Here is a 5,296-nt window from a genome sequence, read left to right on the forward strand (position 1 = left end):
GCGACTTAGGTAGTCGGCTAGCCAATTCCGTATTCCCGGAATGTACCCGGCCGATAGAGCCGGAACGGACCCTTCGGCCCACCGAAAGGATGCGCGCGACCCCCGTCGCTGCAACAGAACTCCGTGTGCCTCCCTGATGATCAACCTACGCCACGGACGTGGTGTTATCGGACAGGATCCTGACCGGTCGGCCCTGTAGATCCAGGGACCACCTGGTAAGGCAAAGCTTGATTGCTCGGAGCTCCAGAACGTTGATCAGTAGGCAGGACTCCACCTGAGTCCAGTGCCCCTGGGCTGACTGGGTGCCCCAAGCGCCCCTCCCCAACCGGAGAGGCTGGCATCCGTCGTGACCACTGTCCAGTGGCCTGCAGAAAAATGACTTTCCGGCCCGAAGCACCGGAAACGCCAGCCACCATACCAGGGGAGACATGATCAGATGACTCAACTGAATCTGGTAATCCAGAGATGACGGAAGCTAGTCCCATCGTGACAGCAGTTCCCTCCGTAGTACCCAGGCGTGGAATTGGGCATACGGAACCGCCTCGAAAGAGGCTACCAACTGACCCAGAACCTTCCTGCAGAATCGCAGAGATGACCGCTTCTGGGTCGGCAACTGCTGCACAGCAGATAGCAGAGTCTGAAGTTTTTCCGCTAGGAGAAAAACACTCCCGCCCCGGAGGAATCCAGGACCAGTCTCAGGTATCCCTGAGACGGAATCAACCCTGATTTCAGGACAATCCAGAAACCAGCCGAACACTCGGAGAGCCTGACACGTGATAGACACGGCTCCACCAATGCAGAGCTCGAAGAAGCTCGTAGGAGAATGTCGTCCAGACATCCCATGATAACAAACCCCCGCTGTCACAGCCGGGCCAGTATCGGTACGAGCACCTTGGCGAAAACCCGCCGAATGGGAAGGACACCATTGAAAATGGTCCCCCCCGACCGCAAAGCACAGAATCTCTGGTGGTTTGAGGATATGCAGGTACACGTTCATGACATCCAAGGATGCCAGAAAAACCTGCCAAAACAAAACGAGGGACTTGAGGCCCAGGATCGACCGGGCCCCATCCTCCATGGGGACACAAACAGAATGGAGTAAAACCCCGAGACCGTTCCAACGAGGGAACTGGCACAATCACTCCCCTGACCAGAAGATCCTGGACAGCCCCTGACGGAGTCAACCGGCGAACCGGAGGAGGCCAGAAGCCGGAGGGAAAAAACCTGTTTGGCAGACAAGAGAGGAACTCAATCTTGTACCCCAAGGAAAACACTTCGCAATGCGAAGCCAGTCTCCCACCCGAGACACGGGCGGGAGCAGACCTTCAGGCGGAAGCAGGTATGTCCGCAGACTTGTTAGGCATGCGGTATCCGGTGCGCTGCTACCCCGCAGCGGGGATTCAAGCACCATGTAGACCTACCCCCACCGCACAGGGCGAGCGAAAAAACGCTCGGAGGTAGGCAAGGAGGGTCCTTGCACAGGGCGAGGTCCCTAGCCCTTCCCAAACCGTGGGAACAGCATGCGCTTACCACCTGTGGCATCCTCAATGATGCCAGTCAGGGAAGACCCAAAAGGACCGTTCACCCTTAACGGTGATCACCAAGGCCACCTTAGAGGTCCTTCTTCCAGCTCCTGCAGCAGGAGCTTCGCCCTTTTAGTCGGGGCCTGCCAGGGCCCCGGCCAGAGCCGGCCTCACCGCCGAACCCACCACCGTGAATAGGGAGCGGGCCACGGCCTCCACTCTCCTATCAGCGGGATCCTGAAATGCAGGAGCCCCTTCCACAGGCAATGTGGTGGCCTTGCGCAGTCTGGACACAGGGGGGTCCACTGGCGGAGGAGAGACCTACTTTTTTTTTTTTTTTTAAAGCCCCCCTCAAGGGGGTAACGGGTTGCAAAGTTTTTTGACAAACTTTTTGCGGTGCATCCCATTCCTTGTATAACATATAGTCCAAATAAGGAACACAAGGAAACACTTCAGCGATGCGTGGTAGTCTGCTGGTACTGACACGGAGGTGTCTCCGCCACATTCTCAATTTTTAGAGCCTCACGCACCGCAGAAACAAGAGCTCCAACAAATTCTTGCCAGCAACTGACTGCAGCAGAGTCATCCTCACTATCCATAAGGGTTAAAACCCGCAGCCTCTGACATAACAGAACCAGAAAAAAACAGCGATTCTGTGTCATCCCCAGAAGCAGGCTTCAGGGAGGGGGCGCTTTTTTACCCCCCATCCGGGCACTAGCTGCTTCAAACCTGGCAAGAAACCCAGGACAGCCAACATAACAGATGTGGCAGGGGGAGGGGCATTAAGGGTTAACTCAGGCATAGCTTGAGTTCCATAGTGTCAGCGCTGAGTCACCCACCCTGCAAGGCAGGACAAAAAAAAACCCCACTGGTCACCTCCTTGCTGCTATTGCAGAGCATGAGGGCCCCCGGTATTCACCACCCCACCCAGCTGCAGAGGGAGCTGAAAAACCTCAGGTGTGCTCTGATGTGCTGACTGTGATGTGTATTCACCTCATGGAAGATTCACAGCACTAAAACTGTAACAGCACTAAAACTGACCAGAGGCTGTGCCGAGTCATCTCAGGGAAGAATCACATCGTTACCAAGGAGATTTCCAAGACGGCCGCTGTCTGAGGTAAAAATTACCTCATAGAACACAGCAGCACTGACTGCTTTGTTACCTCAGAAAAGAATCACAGCGTTACCAAGGAGATTTCCAAGACGGCCGCTGTCTGAGGTAAAAATTACCTCATAGAACACAGCAGCACTGACTGCTTTGTCTGTTACCTCAGAAAAGAATCACAGCGTTACCAAGGAGATTTCCAAGACGGCCGCTGTCTGAGGTAAAAATTACCTCATAGAACACAGCAGCACACAGCAGCACCCCCCAGAGTAACAACACAGTCCCCCTAACAACACACGGGCCCGGGTGGTAACAAAGAAAACCCAGGAGGCCCCCCTTCACAGCCACTACCCAGTCAGGGGAAGGAGGGAGAGGAAGGGGAGAGAGGAAAGCAGGGCGGACCCTCAGTCGACCTCCCCAGGGAAACCACCAGCCAGACCACTTACCTGAGTAAGGGGCCACTACTTACCTGTCCTGCGACTACCCGGCTGGAGGTATCCCAGACAGAACCAACGTCCGTAAACGGCATGGCTGTCGGCCAGACACACTGTGACAAGGCCATAGAGACCGGTCATATGTGTGCCCTAGAACCAAAGTTCCCCGGCCGCCCCTGGAGCAATGGGGCCTGTCGTGGACGTCCCAAAGCCGAGCTGAGGGCCGGCACACGCTCGAAGGCCGAACATGGGGGGACTACAAGAGTCGAGGACCCAGCCTGTCACCCAGTCGGCTGTTGATAGAAGAATCGCAGGATTCAAAAATGCAGGAACAAAATAATAAAAAAAGCGAGAAAAATCGCCAGAAAAAAACTCCAGAGTCCAGGAACTCCAGAGATAGCCTTGACCTCCTGTCGTTAGGCAGAAAACAAACTGAGGCTGCTAAAGCAGGGTGTGGGTTATGCCTGGGGGAGCCACGCCCCCTGGGAGGAGCAGCATGAAGGAAAGTTTTTAACACCTTAAGTGCTGTAGAATTCTGCCTAAATCTCCTGGTAGGAAGAAGCATAACCCTAAGGTCAATGAAGGCTGTGTCCGTCTATGAACGAAAGAGAAACAATGCAAAAACCTTTAGAGCATGTTCTAAATTTTTAATGCCCATTTTTCACTTTCATGAAAAATGCTCTGGAGCCCACACACGATCGTTTCTAATGACAATAAAATAAAATGTAATTTTTCACATCATGAAAAACGGTCGTGTGTACGCGGCATTAGGCCTGGTTCACACCTATTCAGGTTGCAGTTTGCATATTCCGGGTGCATTTTATTTCAATACACGTTTTTGATCCATTGAAGTCTATGGAACCAAAAACCAGAAAAAGTCCCTGGTCCTTTCCATGAAATGAAGAGATGTGAACGTGACCCATAGGAAACCATGTTACATGGACTGTAGTGTGTTTCTGCAAAACTAAAAATGCACTAAAAAATGCATAGGCGTGAACCAGGCCTAAGTGTAATGATGCAGAAAGTGGCACTGTTCTTATTATTATTGAGGACTGCCCACCGCTAGAGAAGGAAGTGAGGAAGAAAACCCGGCTTGTCATGTGACCAGCCTAAAGACATATGGAAAAGGTAAGTACTGTATTTATTGGCGTATAACACTCACTTTTTTACCCTGAAAATGGAGGGTAAACTGTGCCTGCGTGTTATACGCAGGAGGCTGAGGAACGTTTTTTCCCTGAAACTTCCTTATTAAAGTTAGGGTGCGCCTGTGCGTGTTATACGCCGATAAATACGGGTATATAAAAAAAAAAAAAGCAAAAATGACAGCTGTGTGTCATCTCCAGGAAAATGTGGTGGGGAATCCCAGAGTTGGGCTTAAAGGAGTTGTAAAGGCAGAAGCATTATGTGCATTCAGACAAAACACCTTTTGTGTATAGCAGCCCCCCCCCCCCCCAAATTACTTTCCTGACCCCCATCTCTCTCCAGCGATGTCCACAAGTGTCTGAGCCATCCGGGACTCTCCTCCTGATTGGCTGAGACACAGCAGCGGCATCATAGCCTCCTGCAGCTGTCAATCAAAGTCAGTTAGCCAATCGGGGCTCTGTGTCTGAATGTTTATTTACAAATGCTTCAGTTTATAAAAGAACAGGGAGACTCTGTATAGAGGGCTTCCTGTTCATTCAGTCTGCAGCTAGTGCTGCAAAGAAAGGGTGTCTGTTTAGACCCCTGATATTTCACCAACCCAAATAAATAAATAAATGGGCTCATTCTCACAGGTATTCTGGTTGCATGAATCAGTGGATTGTTCATGTGGCTGAAGCCGCTTCTTAGGCTTGGTGACTGTCACCTAGGCTATACGGGGCCCCATGACTTCTAACAGCAGCCCTGCTCAAGACTACATGTCCCATCATCCATAGATTACAAGTCCCATCATGCCTTAGTGCCCGTGTACACGCATGCCCCAATCCTTCACAAAATTTGGTGTCGCATTTACTCCCAACAGAGGCAGCAACCTCACAGCGGCATGTAGGCCTCCCCAGCAGCACATATAACAGGGTTGCTCCAGAGCGGTGGCTCTCAACCACAGTCCTCAAATACCCCCAAACGAGCCATGTTTTCAGGTTTTCCTTTACATTGAACAGCTGCTTTAAATCAATATCAATGACATGGTATTGATAAGAGCCATTTTATCTGAGGGAAGTTCCCAAAACATGACCCGTTGGGGGGACTTGAAG

Source organism: Rana temporaria, chromosome 3, assembly GCF_905171775.1.
Source record: "Rana temporaria chromosome 3, aRanTem1.1, whole genome shotgun sequence".
Lineage (NCBI taxonomy): Eukaryota > Metazoa > Chordata > Amphibia > Anura > Ranidae > Rana > Rana temporaria.